The 16,976-nt window shown below is 48.1% G+C and overlaps 1 protein-coding gene across 2 annotated transcripts in view; it reads left to right on the top strand.

The window, feature by feature from the left end:
- The window catches only part of CAMTA1 (calmodulin binding transcription activator 1), a 232,811-nt gene that overhangs the window by 30,848 nt on the left and 184,987 nt on the right, over nucleotides 1-16,976 (top strand). The window contains exon 1 of one of the 2 annotated variants that reach the window (XM_063417229.1): nucleotides 2,123-2,141. The exons of the other annotated variant lie outside the window; for it this stretch is intronic. The gene's annotated coding sequence lies outside the window, so the exon portion shown is untranslated. Of the gene's footprint in view, nucleotides 1-2,122; nucleotides 2,142-16,976 lie in introns of those variants that run through there. 2 annotated transcript variants of the gene reach the window in all.

Below are 16,976 nucleotides of genomic sequence, written 5' to 3'. Positions count from 1 at the left end.
CTGCAGTAGGCGAGAAAGAAACCCCAAATCTCTGTGCTCATTCCTTTGTAACTGGTGTCAGTGCCCCATTGTTGACAAACTGCAGGAGCTGGGAGCTGTTTGCAGCACACAGCCCTGGACTGAGCCAGGCACTGGAGAGCCCTGTAGAACTGCCCCACCTTGGGATTGTGCCCCGCCAGTGTTGTCCCAGGACTGAAATGTTCCTGGAGTTACCTAAATCTCATCTGTGCAAACTTTTTGTTACCTGGGAAGTTGTGAGGGAGCCCCACGATGTTGGTGTGTCTTTCAGGCACATCCCTGTCTTGCATGTCTGAGGTTCCTAAGCTCCGGGGTCTTCCTGGTCACACAGCTAATGTTGATGCCTTCAGACTTAATTATCTGATGAGTCACTGCAAGTCTGTGTCTGTGCTGTTGAGTTATTGCAAAGTTGCTGGGTTCCCAAACCACTTTCTTTATATCAAGGTTGTCTGGCACATCTGCAGTGAGAGCTGTGGTGAGAGGAGGGAGCCCAGCACAGCAGTGAGGGAACAGCAGAAACGTGGATTTACTGGTTTGGCTCACAGAAACTGGAATTGATAAATGCTGGAAATAGTGGCAGCGTTTTTTGACCTGAGTTTTAAATTCAACAAGCAGTAGCTTTAGCAGGAGGGTTTGCCAGACATGGTTGTTGGGGGGGAATATGGATCTTCTTGCATTCTCCAGCAGGTTCCTGACTGTGACACACATGAAACAGGAATGACATGGAAAGATCAGACACATTTTCTGGAAAAACATCCAGGCAGGCTAGATCCTTATGCTATGTGTTATGTACTGTGATTCTCCAACACTGGGGCTGTCTTTGCCTTATAAAAAGAAAAGGGTTTTGTACGGGGAGTTTGTTTCTTGGCTTGAAGCACAGGGCTGGTTTGGTCCAGATAAGAGTGTCCCAAAACTTAATGACTTGCCAGGCAGAGGGAGGGATGTTGGAATGAAGAGGGATGCAATGCCCTTGGTGGTTGTCTTTCTCCAAAAGTTATCTGATGTAAATATTACGTTCTCTGCATAAATTTAGTGTAGATAATTGACTGCATCTTGCTTGGAAATGGGTACCAAAGGTTGTTTTATAGCTTCTGTGTAATTGAAATTCTAGGAGGAGAGGCCTTTGTCTTGGAAACCACATTTGAATTACTTTTTTATTGGAGTGTTAAAGCAATACGTTACGATGTGAGGGGTTCAGCGTGCGTGTGTGTCAATAATTACCAGATTTCCACAGTTACAGTGAATAAAGGAAACTATTGAAAAAGCACGTCAAGTTTTCCCTGAAAAGCAGTGATCCAAGAGTTGTGTTGACAGCCAGGAGTGTTCTGACCTAGGCAGAGCCTCCTCGGAACAGGCAGTGGTCAGTGCCAGTGCAGACCTGCAGCTGACGCTTGGCTGCGCTGCCTCGAACCCTCGGTGCTGAAAAAACAGTTTGTGAATTGAGAAACCAGCATGGAAATGGGAAAACTTTAGGGACCCTGTCTACAGCGAGGTTAATAATAACAAGGCAAAGTGTCTGGAAACAGGAGTCGCCCAGTGTGGCCAGGGCAGCGTGGCCGCAGGAGGGTCAGTGGCCACAGGAAGGGTCAGTGGCCACAGGAATGGTCAGTGGCCGCAGGAAGGGTCAGTGGCCGCAGGAAGGGTCAGTGGCCACAGGAAGGGTCAGTGGCCACAGGAAGAGTCAGTGGCCGCAGGAGGGTCAGTGGCCACAGGAAGGGTCAGTGGCCGCAGGAAGGGTCAGTGGCCACAGGAAGGGTCAGTGGCCGCAGGAAGGGTCAGTGGCCGCAGGAAGGGTCAGTGGCCACAGGAAGGGTCAGTGGCCACAGGAAGGGTCAGTGGCCGCAGGAAGGGTCAGTGGCCACAGGAAGGGCCAGTGGCCGCAGGAGGGCCACAGGAAGGGTCAGTGGCCACAGGAGGGTCAGTGGCCTCCGGCACAGGAGAGCAGCTGAGTGTGCTGCCGTGGGCTGGGTGTGCGAGAGCTTTGATGTGCTTCCATAGAAGGTTCTAGTTTTACTCACTGAAGCTCCTTTGTTTTGCAGAGATCTTGATGCAGACGCCCTTTTGGATTTCTTTTTAATAGTGTGTGACCCTTCACCTTTGATCCCTTGACCTGCATTACTTTGGTAACCATTTCATTTTTTAAATTTCATTTCATTTTTAATTTTGGTGTGTAAGCTGTAACATTTCATCATTTTAAACTGTAGCATTCCTTGACCTCCCCAGATGTCTTTTTTCTTTTCTATGAAGATGCGCAATGTTGGCTTTTCTTGAATAAACATTATTTCAGTTGTTAATAAAATAAGTATTTTTCATTGTTTTTTTGCTTCTTTTAAGTTTAACTGTGTGTATGTTGCCTGTACTTCTTTTGATCTGTGTTCTCCCACAATCTATTTTGATATTTATGTACATCTTTGCTTTTAATTCACTTTTTTTCTACAGTTCTTTTGTTCAGTAAAACCCATGCTCATGGCCTGTCCGTGGCCCATCCGTGTCCCCCTCTGGTCAACTTTCATAGCTTAAAGTAACCTTGGGAGCATTTCAGATACACTTATGAATAAGAACTATTCTTTGCTGTTAAAATTTTTGCCCTGTCCTGAAGTTAACTTTTTCTAACCATCAGCTCCAAACTGATAGCTGTTTTAATAAAAGATTAGGCTTCAGACCAAAATGAAAATCTCACTTGAAACTCAATTTGCATTTATTTTTCTGTTATCATAGGAGCCCAAAGGAAAGTTATCAATGCTTGGAGCTGTGCTTTAGGCACGGCTGTGCTCAGGGAAGCAGCGTTGTGTGTACGTGGGATGGCAAAGCCCCCAAAGCTTAGTTGCTTCTTTCCATTTTCCTGTTGAAAGGGAAGCAATGGATAAGACAGATTTTGGCCAGATTCTATTTTTATCTGGTAAATGATCATATGAAATCCACTGAGCATGGCCCACTGAAGTACAGATTACTTTTTAAGTGTCTCATTATTTTATTCTCTAACATTTAATGCTGAAGTTTTAATTGCACACAGATGAAGCTGCTAAATGAGCACTGAAATGGATTTAGGTCTTCTCAGAGCCTTGTTGATGCTTATAAAACTTTATATCGTTCATTAGGACTACAGATTAAAATTGTAGCGAGCTGTTCACATAGGGCCACTAGGCTCTGCTGGTGCCTGGCCTCTTGAGGAGCCTGAAGCTCACCTGAACAAGCTCCTGCTGAGCCTTTCCCCAGGGAAACTGGACAGCATTTGCTCTGCTCCCCTGTCAGGGAGTCCTGCTGACCTCCAGAGCTGAGCCTGAGTTGTCTCCTTCCCCCCGAGTCCTCTGTGAGTCTTGAGGGATTCAGCCCTAGCAGGTTCTACCTGCACAGTGGGGATGCACCATCAACACCAGAATCAGGAAACAGCTGGTTTGAATTGGCATCCTTGCCTGAGAAAGGGATTTCCAGCACTGATCTCTGCTTAATGGCAAGATCCCGGTTTTTAAACTGCCCTTTAATGTGGCAGAATTGCCTGCTAAAAGATAAGTATTCACAGAATTCCCTGCCCAGCACCTTTGTGTTACTGTGGGAGTTTCTCTGGCCCTGTGGCTATGAGCTGTGCTGCACTGTCACAGCTTCCATCAGTGCTCAAAGCATTCAGGTGGATTTTTCTTTTCCCCTCCTGTTTCAAATTTTAGCTGTAATTGTTTTTGTAGACCTAGAGTTGTCAGTTCTGGTACACAGACTGCTGCTCCTCACCGAGCCTGTCAGGGATAGCTGGGATTTGGCTTTGGCTTGGGTTTAATGCTACCTGTCAGCCTGAGAAGGAGAATCCTCCAGAAACCATCTTAAGCCATTTCTCCAGTCTCCAGAACAGGGTTTTTAAAACTCAATGGGAAAAAATACTTCCTTTGCCCAAGAAAACTCCTTGAAGACTCTTTTTCTCCTTGTAACACATATTTTATGTTGGCAGCAGTTAGATGTGAATGCCTCGATTTTCCAGGGCAGCAATTCTTAAAAACCTTTATTTAAATGTCTGGGACCTGAAGGAAATCTGCTTCTCTGTGCAGAGGGCTGTCTGTTGGCTGCCTCCTGCTAGAACAAATAGCAGGGAAAAAGAAGAAATGGAATAAAAATATCTGATGTTGGGAACTGGAGTCAATAATAAAAAAACTAGAGCCTAAAAGATGGTTAGAATGTCTTGTTTTTGTAGGGTTTTTTTGTCTCATTTCATGTTTTGTCATGTCCATCCTGCCTTCTTTCATAAGGTAAGCACTCTGACCCATGGCATTCTCTGGGTGTAGCTCCCAAGGTGGTGGGATAACAGAGTGATGCATGCTTTGTTGTGGTATTTCCATGTATTGTGTTAGATGCAGATGGTTATTCACAGAAATCAGTATAAATAATACGGGTTGTGCCTATTCAGCTATTGCATGGGCTTCCAGGATGCTAGAGCTGCTGAGGGAGGAGGAGGGTACAGCCTTTGGAAAGGGAGGAGATAGGAATTGTCCCAATTTCCTCTAAAAAACACAGTAAATATTGGCAAGAAGAGCTGCTTTGTTGACCCAGCAACAGCATTGCTGTTTGCCCCAGTGTAAAATCTGTCCCTGGGTTTTTGCTGCAGTGCTGCTGGATACAGCAGGAACAGCGACAGCTGACCCTTGGATGGCAAGAGATGATGGAACTTAATTCACTATACTGAGCTTGTTTTTCAACTATACTGCTCACTATACTGAGCAGTAACTCAAATACATGTTTTCGTCAAACACTTAATCAAAGAACTACACAAATGCTGCAAAATGTTTGCAAAGCAAAACATTTGTCTATTTAGATATTGAGAGAATACTCTATTGAGAGATTTGTTCCTGCTTATGAGGTTTTTCTGTTACTCAAAGCCAGAATGTTGACAACATCCACTCCTGAAACAAGTCTTAATTTTGAAGTCTATGCAGAATCTTCTGCTGCTGGAGGCTTTTATGTATTAACCTTAACAGAAGGCTGAAGGGCTGAAATGAAATTCTTGGCAAAGATACAAGATTCAGAGCGTTGCATATCTTGCAGTTCAGGTAATGCAGCTGGGGTTGGATTAACTTAATCTGCTTTATTCAACCTAATAGACACCTGTGTGTCATCTGCATGTGCCACTTATTTAATAAAACATTGGCAGCAGCAAGTTGCTCACTTTGGTCTGACTACTTTTGAAAACCAGATGTATTGGTCAGCACTGTTTTCTGTTAACACTCAAACTCATCCAGAGGTGCAGGATGAAAGTACAGGACCAGTCTGTATCCCCTGCCCAAGACTGTACCTGGGAAAACAAATTTCCATGCAGCACCTGATCCTGTGCAATAAACTGAATAAGTGCCAGCTAACCCTACTCACTTTTCAGGGCTGGTGGGTTCTAGGCATGGATCCTGCTGCTCCCACTGCTCTTGTGCTCAGAGGGGAAGGGAATTCCCCTGTTCCAGAGCAGAGCCTGAGTGCTGCTCTGGCCTCACACGGGGGCACCTGCAATCCTTCAGGTTCTCTTCAGGGTGGGGGTGAATTTCTCAGGCTTGTCACCCTGCTTGCTGCTCTGGGTGTGCGTTGGTTTGCAGTCTTTAAATAATTTAATTCTTGCTCTTGGTTTAATCTCTAACTTCTCAACTTGCATTAAGGATGCTGATGGCTGAGGGGTTGAGCTGGCGCCATTGGGCAGCCAGCCCTGATCCTCTCCTGTGCTTCTGCTTTTCCTCTGCTTCAGAAGTAGAACTGTAGACCTCGACACCCTGCATTGGCTTTGTGTCTGCTAGAGCAGGGTCCTCTGCCTGTCCCCCGCTTGTAACTGCACATTCAGCTCAGAAAATGCTCAGTGATAAACATGTGTTTTCATTTCTCCTTCAGGTTTGGCTTGTCTGCTTTTCAGCTCTTCTAGACATTGGAAATTCCAGTTTGTGTTTATTTTCTCTGGATTCCTTCCCACAAGACAGAAGTGAATTCAGCATGGATTATTGGGGAGAGCCTTGGCTGGGAATAAGGATAATTGCAGCCTCTGGCTGTGCCACAGTTTCACTGATGATTTCTTTTAAGTTACTCACCTGCACTGTATCTGTTTCCTCAGCTGTAAAATGTGGGTAATTACCTCCATTGTAAAATGTTACAGGGTCTGCTGGTAATTATATGAACGAAGTGCTAATTACAGTGATTATCCCTTGGACCTAGTCTAGATCTGGCTGATGTTCCTGTTGTGATGAACGTATGAAACAAATACTACAACTTGCTTTTCTCCATTCTTTGTGAGAGGCCTGGAAGGTGCCGCATCACGAGATGTGTTCCCAGTGAGAAGCTCTGCTGCCCTGGCACTCAGTCACCCAGGTCTCTCTGTTAATTCCTTGTTCCCCTCCACCCTTGTGTGTTACAGGGCCGTGGGCTGAGGAAGGGCAGAGGAATTACTGATTCAGTAGTTGGATCCATGGATGATCTGATAGCCAGGGTTTGTGCTGTGGCTTCACTTTTCCTCCTGGGGATATGTAGAAGGCAGCAGCCAGGGAACTGTGCTCCCGAGGTACCAGTTGGGTTGGGGCCAGTGTGTGCTGCCTAGTGGCCTCCATTCTTTAAGAAGTTCTGACCTTGATGCCAGGAGAGGTGTCCTTCTGGCTGTGGAGATTATTTCCCTCCTGTAAAAGCCTACAGCTTGCAAGATTTTATTATCAAACATTTTATTTGCCTTTTTCTTCTCCGTTTATTTAGGACACGTTTTCTTTGTAGCTGGGAATAGCTCTACTATCCCCTGAGCAGGGCTGGGTAGTGGAGGAAGAATTTATATTCTTCAAGGTAGAAATGGAGTGCTCTCATCCAGAAAATCCTGCTGCTGCCGCTGGGAAGGTGCTGTAGTTTTTGATGGTAGTAATAAGTCACGTTGTATATCCAGTAATAATGAGAGTGTCCTCTCCTACCCAATCCCTGCCTTCCCTGGACACAGACCTCATGGCACAGTAACAACAAAAATCCTGTGCTTGGTTCATCTTGCTGCAGCTCTGCCTGCTCTCTTCTTCTGCCCCATCTGATTCCCTGCCTTCCTGGGTTCTGCTGGGTGGATTTTCTGCCTTTGCCTCCAGCCTCCATACACCTGCTTCCCATCAGCCTCAGCCTTTCTTTGCCTTGGAAGAGCAAGGTTCAGTTATGTCTTCAGAATTTAGAGCTGAGCAGCTCCTCCTTTCTCAGAGTTTGACGAGTACAATGAATTTTTAACTTTCAAGAGAAGGTTTTAGTTCCTGTCTGGGATGATGATTTGGAAAGGCTTTCTGGCAATTGAAAGGCAGTCTTTAATTGCAGCTTTGCACCTGAATTTTCCAGACTAGATGCTCTTTTCTGAAGGCTTCTGTCTTATTGATTCTACAGCCTGTTCTTTTCTGTGACAGGATGCTTGAGTGCTCCAGGGTTGCAAGCAACCTGCCATTCCTGATAGGTGAAAGTGGTCATTGCCAGGCAATGAGGGTATGGAAAGAACTTCTCTTGTTAGGTGAAGGAAAAAGATGAGTGATTATCATCTCTCCCATGCTCTGCTCTTGCCTTGGTTAGAGCATCTACACTAGAGGGGTTTGTCTGTAGTGTCTGCGCTTCACCTAATGCTCATCTGCCAGACTTGTTTGAAAATCCTTCATTTGGGAAGCAAAAAATTCTTCATTTGGTTTGTTCCTGCAGAAGCATCATCAATTAGGATGAATTAATTTGGTCTGAGAGGCTTCAAAAGTGAATGATGCTATATCCATGTTCTTATTGCCCGTTGCACAAGTGAACTGATTTGTGTGCTCTCTGCAAGTCACATGCTGAAGGATGTTAAATTATTGTGTAACCTGGAGGGTAATCAGTGATTCAGATTTGAGATTATCCAAGTCTAATTTGGCAGCATTCTTGCAATATCTGGGATTTCTGTATCTTAGCACCACTTTGAATGCTGTACATTAAGAGTGACTCAATTTTTTTTAAACTTAAAAATTCAGTAACATAATAATGATAAATTTTCTCAAGTTTTCTGTCTCTTAAAAATGAATATACTGTTGGTTTTCATTGAGGTGCAAAGTGTTGCATAAAATCACTGCAACTTGTGACAGAAATGCTTTCAAGTATCTGAATGAAAATGCAGCATCACCATGAAAACAAATGTGTTAACGCAAAAGTGTTTCCAAACGAGGTGCTGCTAAATAAAGGTTTTCCTGGTTTTGAGAGCAGGTTTTTAAGCAGTGATATACCCCGTGGGGGGCAATTGCACACTTTAGGGAAGGAATTGAGGAGCACTTTGTATATGTCAGAGGCTGCTGCAAAGAAATCTATTAATTTTTACTTCGTTTTGTACTTACCTGTCACTGCTTGGCTTTGTGAGTCAGTGGGTTGTAGACAAACACGGTGGCTGGTTGAAGGCTGAGCAGAGCAGTGCCAGGAGTGTCGCTGCCCCCTCAGTTGCCTGTCCTGTCCGGGCTGTGCCCATGCCCATGCCCGTGGCGCTTTTGGCATCGCCTCCTCGCCCAGCCCCGCTCGCTGCCACGGTGCGTGCCCGGCCTGGCGCCTCGGAGCCGCCTCGGAGCCGCCGGTGCCCGCAGCAGGAGGAAGAGAAGGAGGCATTGATTCCATCGCGCCCCGTTTGCAGCTGCCCCCGTGTCTGTACGGACGCGGAATCCCCACAGGAGGGTGCTGCGAAGGCACTGAATGTGCAGGTCTGCGGGAAGATCAGGGCTTGGAGGAGACTGCGATTGTAGGGCAGCCAGCGCCGTGGCTCTGGCAGGGGCAGCGCCTGAGCCGTCCCCGCAGAGGGGCGTGGGGGGCGGTCGGTGTTGGAGCTTGCAGCCCCCGCTGCTGTGCTGTGGGCTCCCGTGTCCTGGTGTTGGGGTGTGGGTGACAGCAGCAGGAACACTGACACTCAGGTGCTGCAGGGTCGAGGGCTTGGGAGCTGCAAAGTATCCCAGGGCTGCTGCCCTGCCTCCTGCTCGTGGCTGTTGCTGGGACCCTTCCCCTGTGAGCATCATTTGTGGCCAACGGGTTATAGAGCCTCTCTCCAGCAAGCCTTGGGGCCACCCAGCTACTTTCCTGTGTGTATGTTTAGTCTGCACAACTGGCAAAATGTATTTGCTTGCAAGTAGAGACAGCCTCCAAGTTCTATCCTAAAATACTCTGCAAGTTGGACCATTTTATTCAGTGTGATCAGATGAGAAATAACGGCAAAACCTCCCTTTGGTTCCTGGCTGTGCAACCCTCTTCCAAATATTTTAGTTAAAGGGATTATTCCTTTTGCATAATACATGCTCATGCCAAAATACTTGTCTGACAAGGCCAGTTAAACAGCACTTTCACATGATTCTCCCTTTAGCAGTGTGCTGCTTCACCCTGAAATTGTGTGATCATTTAAAAGTAAACAACCCTCTGCCCCAAGGGCTGTACAGATCCACTGTGCCCCTCACTTCCTTCTGCCGCTTTTCACTTTTAAAATAAACTTTTGAAACTGAGGATTATATAACTGAAGTAGAGACTTCTCTTTGGGATGACCTCTAGGACATGTGGGGGGGCTTCAGTCTAATTCTGTTACATGGGAGTGTGGGAGATCTGATCCCTTCCCTTTAATGGCAGCACGATCAACTGATGGAGCTGTGTTAGAGAGGGGGTATAAAATCAGCTATTCCTTGCATCAGAGCACCTCACTTGGAAACCTGGGACTGAGATCCACGTGCTAGTCCCTGTGGGGTTCCCTGCTTGCCACGGGGCATCACAGCATGTGCCAGTTCAGTATCTTGGTTTGAATCCAGGACAGTGTCAAGCAGTCCTGGTCCTTTGTGTTACTCTGTGGGTTTGGCACTCGTCTGAAATTGAATCACCAAAAACCCCTTTTGGTGGGCTGGGTGATCCCCAAGTTTGGCTAATAGACGCTGTGGAAGAGGTGCCTGGCAGCAGTGGGGGCTTTGCCCCAGCACCTGCATGGCAGGACCACGAGCTGGTCCCGTGTTTGAATGCTGTTGGATCAGCTGCAGGCGAATACAAATAGACTTGGATTTTGGCCCTGTAAAGGGAGACTTTCAGCTTCCCCTGGGAATTCTGCCTGGCAGAAACCAGCTGTAGTTCAGTGGTTTCTGTTACCAGGCAGAGTCTGTTTGGATGTCAGAAAATTAGAGCAGAAATTCCTGCAGCAGTCAGCTGTGTCTGCGTCACCTCTGTGACCTCTAACTGCTACTCCTGCAAACAGTTGCCATTAAACACAGTCAATAACCCCCTTCTGCATTCCATTGGATCATCTCTTCCTGCCATCTCAAATGAAAAATAAACAAAAGAGCTTAAGCGTGCAACGTGCTAAATAGACTAATCAGCTGTGAAAATATTTTATGGGGGAATCTGGGGCAGGAGCTGTCAGTGGGAGCGAGCTGATTGGAGCGGCAGCAAAACAGCTTTGGGAGGCGGCCGTGGGGACAGAAGGGAAAGATTTGTTCAAATGTATGTGTGCTATTTTTTTTACCCCTTTCTGAGTAGTTTTAGGAAATCCCTCCCTCTGTAAATTGATTACCTCTGCACATCAGAAGGCCTTGGCTCTAAGTACGCTCTAAGCTGCTCCTGTGCTGATTTGACTTTGCCTGTTAAATGTAAAACAGGTTTTAATCCTCTCATTTAGATGTTTTAATAGAAAGTAAATGTTTAACTTGCTTTGCTGTGGCCTCCAAATCTTTAATCCGTGGGAATGTTTTTAATGAAAGGAAAACGGTGCTTTTGTTTAAAGGACAGGGTGATGCTGCAGGCAGCACTGCTGGTGGGGGGAATTGCAAACCCACATCAGGAATTTTTGGCACTGGTGGATCCCGGATTTAGGGATTATGGGTTTAGGAATATGCTGGGGACAGAGGCAAGAACCCTGTCTGGGGACAGTGTGTGGCTGGGAAGGGGTCTGTAACCCTGCTGTAAGTTCAGTGGCAGTGATTCCTGCCCCCGAATTCAGAATCGTCCCTGTGTTCTGATGATGTTACAGGGCTGTTGCTGCTCCAGCAAGGGAGAGCTGACAGAGCCGTGTGCTTGCCAAGGAAACCGCAAAGCAGGCAGCACTGGGTTTTGTTCTGCACACAAAAGGGGGGGTTCTGCTCTTCTGAAGCCACTCAGCTTACTTACAATTTAATTTAATGTAATTTGTTAAAAAAGACTTGTGGCTCCAGGACACATATATGGCTGGCAAAGTACCATGACGAAGTCAAAACTGAACAAGGAGTGGAGCACACAGTGAATGTGGGTAAAAACCACTTAGTGGCAAGCGCAGGCAGCTGTGCCCACTTTGGGGCAGGACCCACAGCAGTTTGCCCCTTCAGCAGCATTTTCTGCCTCAAATTAGAATCAGGACTTTATTAGGTTAAAAGTGCAGCAAATCCTGGAAGATGGAGAGTGATGCCAAAAGATTTACCTGCGTGTTTTCCACCAGCCTGTGCTGCCAGAAGGGGGACGCTGTTCAGGGCAGCTGAAGGCAGACAGGCACCTCCAAGGAAGTTCTTCAGAAACACCACTTCCCTCACTGCAAAGCCAACTGCACTGATAAAGATTTGGCTGAGTAAATAAAGTGCTCTGATTTCCAGGTCTGTACTGTAAGTTGCCGAGCTGCAGTTGTGGAAGTGCCAGGGTTATAAATAGTGGGTGCAGCTGGCAAGCCCCAGCCCTGGCACACCGGGGCACTGGTGCTCCGTACTGAGAATCAGGAGGATTGTTCTCATTGGGGTTTTGGCTTCTCCCTTCACACTCCACGCTTTTCCCACCTGGGCTTGCAGGACTGGTTCCTGTAGCCAGGCCTGCCTATCCTTCGTGGGACAGGGGCCAGCTTGGACACAGGAGCATCCTGCGGCACCTGGATTTGCACCTGATCCGTGCATCAACTGGGCCGTGTGCAGAAAGCAAGGAGAAGAAAACTATTGGTAAAATAATAAATCAACTTCAACGAAAACCAGTTCATTATTGCAGCATGAGTACACTTAAGAAGTTGGTGCTGCATCACAGGTGTGTGGATGCCTGTGGAAAATTCATATGGGGTGTCCCGGCAGTATCTGCAGTGAAGGATTCGCTGTTCTCCACAGGATGATGGGGAGCAGTTTGCACACATCCATGGGGAAGCAGAGCTGCTCCTTCACTGTGCACCAGAGGGATGAGTTAGGTTTTACAACACAGTAACTTAAATGTTTAATTTTCTGAGTTGTCGTTGTTCTAATTAAATCAAATTTGCAATTTTTTTTCTGTTTGTCTTTTTCTTTTGACTTTTTTTTTCCTCTTTGACCAAAATCCTTAGAACCCTAACAGGTCACAGGCACATCAAGATGCTGGGACAGCGCTGGGGGCTGAGGAGACCAGAGCAGGGGCTGGGTATGGAGCCTTGGGGTGTGGCAGGACGACACTGGTGGAAATGTTTGCCTTCCCTGTGGGAGAGGGTTGAAAAGCTACATCAGGCACGTGTCACCAAAATAATAAAAGTACTATGAAAGCAATCAAGTATGCGTTACCCACTTGGCGTGTTACAGGCAGCTCCTCCCCATGCAAGGCCAAGCCATTCTGAATTCATCCCCCGGGATTTGGCGTTAAAACATGTTCGCTGCCAGCTGACAGAAGAGTCAAGCTCGGATTTATTACACCGGCACCTGCAGTAAAAAATGACAGATGATGTGAATGTATTTAATTATCATTCAGCGCCACATCTCTGCCTGCTCCGGTCGCGGGGCTGCAGCTGGCACTTTAACTAAAGTCAGTGTGCTTATCTGGAGAGGGGCTCGGAGGAAGGGGCCGGGGGGAGCCGGGTGTTCCTGCGGGGCTCGGCTGAGCAAACGCGGGCTGCACACGCTCGCTCCTCCGCGTTGCCCCGGCCCCGGAACAGCTTTCCCATCCCAGTACTGGAATTCCCCGCAGCGCCGGCCAGCCTCCCTGCCTCTCCGGTCCGTGCCAAGGGGGGTTCCCGGTGGCATCCCCCGGCCCAGCGTGGAGCAGATCCGCTCCCGCAGCCGTGCGGCGGCGATCCCGCGTCCCAAAGGCCGCTGCGCTTTGCAGCAAGGTCAGGGGGACGCGCCGGGACTGCCGCAGCGGCGCCGGGGACGGAGCGCGGCTCCGGCAGCGTTCAGTGTGCCCGTGGAACACGGAGCTGCTCCGGACAGCTCTGCTGGGTGTGTGTGTGTATTTACACGGATGTGCAGGCACGGAGATACATGCTAGAACATAGTGCATGCACAGATAAACGCATACATACAGACACACAGATGAACACATGCGTACATACTGATAGACACGTGCATACACACACCTGCACACACACCTGCACACACACCTGCACACACAGGTGCGTACTTGGCGTGTGGGAGGCGGCCCAGGTGCCTCAGCCCCAGGTGCCTCAGCCCCAGGTGCCTCAGCCCAAGCTCCCTCAGCCCCGGGTGCCTCAGCCCCGGGTGCCTCAGCCCCAGGTGCCTCAGCCCCAGCTCCCTCAGCCCCAGCTCCCTCAGCCCCGGGTGCCTCAGCCCCAGCTCCCTCAACCCCGGGTGCCTCAGCCCCGGGTGCCTCAGCCCCGGGTGCCTCAGCCCCGGGTGCCGCAGCCCCGGGTGCCTCAGCCCCGGCTCCCTCAGCCCCGGGTGCCTCAGCCCCAGCTCCCTCAGCCCCAGCTCCCTCAGCCCCGGGTGCCTCAGCCCCAGCTCCCTCAGCCCCAGCTCCCTCAGCCCCAGGTGCCGCAGCCTCTCCCAGCCGCGCTGCTGAGGCCGCCGGGGGAATTCGGACAAGCCCGGAGCCTGCCCGGGATGCTTTCGCTTTCCTGCGGTGTCCCTGTGGTGCAGAGCCCGGTGTCCCCTCAGTCCCCTGCCATCACCCCGGTGTCCCCCTGGATGACAGTGAGTGCTCCTGGTCAGGCAGACTTGTGGGCTGCCACCAGCCGGACCAGGTTTTTTTTGAGGGGAAAAGGCAATCCAAGGGTGAGCTGGGCATCTCCTGCCCCCTGAGGGATGAAGATTTGGGATTGTTGGGGAGGGGGGTGGTGGTATTCTGCTTGCCTCCCTGCTTTGTAAAAGGAAAAGCTGCTGTTGGGGTTTCGTTATCACTTGTTTGTTGCCTGTGCTCACCAAACCGTGCAGGGAAAAGGGGATTTGGGGAGGATTAAAATATCAGATTCTTGCTGGTTACTGAGCCTTTTGGACGTAAGCTCCAGCAGCTTTGTGCTGCATGGAGAAAACAGCGGCCCATGAAGAGAAGTGGTCAAAGGAATTGGCGAAAAAAGGAACAGAAAAATCTGATTTATTGCAAAGCCTAAGAGGAAAACAGAAGAATTTTGATGTTGCCAAAATGCTTTTGACATTGGAGTTTTCCTTGCTTTTATAATGATTAAAAAACCCACTTAGTTGAAAGCAAAAAATAGAAGACATCTATTTTTATTTTTATTGAGGGGTTTTCCTCAGTGCCCTGTCACAGGGTATCCTCACTGCTGTGTGCAGAACAGGGACATGTTTGCTTTTGGAGGACGCTTCTGGCACAAGTATCTTGCACACCAAAACTCACTTGTTTTTGGTGGATATGGCATTTCCCCTGGGGGTTTTGGCCAGAGGAGCTGGACAGGTGCATAGAGCTGTGCTTGTGGGTGCAGCTCTCTCTTAACCACACCAAACCCCACATTCAGGAGTGGAGCAATCAGCTGGGGATATTTCAGAGCGGGTGGTGAAATGAGGCAGTTTTTAGTATTCATGAAAAATGCTTGTGACAGCCTTACCCCAAGTAATGAGCAGCCACCTGCAGTTCAGAGCAGTGCTTGATAATGCTGTAATTAGATTGGAGATGCAAAAAAGCTCATTAAAATTAAATAACATATTTGTCACTGTTTTAAGAGGTGCAGATTGCCTCGAACCATGCTGGTCTCTTGACCTTGAGTATTTTGGCATAGTCCTCGCTGTAGAACACATGAAAATAACGTTGGAGCATCCCACAGGCAGGTTCATGGTGGGGGTTTCAGCACAGGGTTGCAGGTGCTCACCTGCCCTGGTCACATTGTTTGGCACCTCACCATACAGGGCCATGCTGCCAGCACTAGGATGGCACAGGGGAACACAGGCTTCCAAAGGCATGGGTATCTACCTCTTCAGTTTTTGAAGTACAGTAAAATGTATTTTGAGTCCCCTTCCTCCCTCCTGCCTGAAAAGGAACATGCAAAGTCACGACAGTGTGTTAACAAGACTGTAATTTTCCAAAATTAATTTTTAATGATTAATTTGTCTTGTTTTTAGATGTTTTATACAGCACCTTTTGTTTCTCCACATGTCACCACAGTGGAGGCGGGTGTTGGGTCAAGATCTCCAGCTGGGACATCCACTGCTGGCTTGGCTCTGCCCTGGGGAGGGCTGCATCTGCCAAAGAAAGGCAGCTCAGGGGAAATGCAGAGGTCATCCTTTGTAGAAGGGATTTTCCTTTCTGCTGCCCCAAAATGGCACTGCTGTCAAAACACTGTTGCCCTCACTCCAGCTGTTGTGGCCACACACTGTTCTTCCCCTCCAGAGATGTTGGCTGGCCATGCCTTCTCTTGCAATAGTTTCTATGCACAAAGAAGAGAATTAAAAACAAAAAGTGGGTTTTTCTTCCTCCTCACTCATCGTGAGTAATTACACGTAGGTGTCTCGGAACGGGAGTGTTTACAGACACTCCGTATTTTCGGCATGTGGGATTTTCCCGCTGTAGGATTTGGGTTGTGAGCAGCAGCAAAAGCAGCGCTCAGCCTGGTGCCTGGATCACCACTGGTTTGTTTGGGAACTGGGGAAGAGGAGGGAGAGTGCTTGAGATGGAGTATCCTTGTGAGATCATGGCCCTTCGGTGTAAGGAAGGGAGTTTATAGCACAACTTCTGGCACCTTACAGAGAAACTTTTTTTATTGTATTTTTTCCCCTTCTTAGGAGTGATCTTGGAAGGGCTCAGATTTGGGTGATGGCAGCTTGTGCTGCCTTGCAGCTGGGCGCACTGCTTGGCTTTGCTTGCTGCCATTCATGTCAGTGTTTTCTGTTATATTCCTGGCACCAAATGGGAATTTTCACAGAGCTTGTTCTGACTAATGTTGATGAAAGGGCAGAAATTCATTATTAGAGTGAAATAGCTGGTGATAGACTGGGGTTCCCAGGTGTATGAGTGAATATCAGCAAATGTCTGTAGTGAAATTTTTTCTGCAGATCCCTGCTCGTGACCGCCCCCGCTCTGGCTGTGTGGGCTGAGCTGTGAATGCCACACAGCCACAGGAGTTGGCAGCAGCACCTGTAGGTCTGTGCCAAGGGGCTCCCCACAGCCTGGGCACCCCCAGCTTTTCTGAGCACAGGGTCCCCAAAACCAGTGTGAGAGCCCATGGTGGGCAGACAGAGCCTAATCATAAAAAATAAAATCAAGTATTGTGTTTTCAAGGCCCAGATTGACACAGGACCCATCCACCTTTTCCTCACATCTGGGTACCTGATTATTGGCAGAGTAATCTTAGTTCTTGGTCCAGGGTGACAGGGTTGGGATGGAGGGAGGTGTGAGTGAACAGTTTCATCACCAATAAGTATTTCCAGATAAAACAGAGTGTGCAATTCCCATCATGCTTGGGGCAGAGTGAAGGGCTGTGGCTCAGGCTTGTGGTCAGATCCAGGTGGGTCCTTTAGGCTGGTCTTAGGCAACTTCAGAGGAAAAGAACCCCCCAAACAAATTTGGCCTTTGTGGTTATGCTGAGGAGTCTGCAGGCAGAGTAAACCCCGGGTAAACATCCTCAATTTGCTGCCTTCTGAAATGGAGCGGCTTTTGGAGTTTGGAGCCACAATTTGTATTCAAATGAAGGTCATTTGAAAGGTGTAGCACAGTAAACAGCCATTATTTCATTTTGATAGTGGTACTAAAATTATAGTGTTGGTTGAATTATTTTAGTATAGGACCATTACCATCTCCCTAAAACACTTAGAGGGGTTTTATATCAGTGCTGCAGTCCTGAAATTAGAGGAAAATTAAAAATCACACGACTGTGCTGGAAAAGTAATTTA

Source organism: Prinia subflava, chromosome 21 (genome assembly GCF_021018805.1).
Source record: "Prinia subflava isolate CZ2003 ecotype Zambia chromosome 21, Cam_Psub_1.2, whole genome shotgun sequence".
NCBI lineage: Eukaryota > Metazoa > Chordata > Aves > Passeriformes > Cisticolidae > Prinia > Prinia subflava.
Note: the sequence above shows the minus strand (reverse complement) of the source record. Positions and strands in the feature narration are given on the sequence as shown.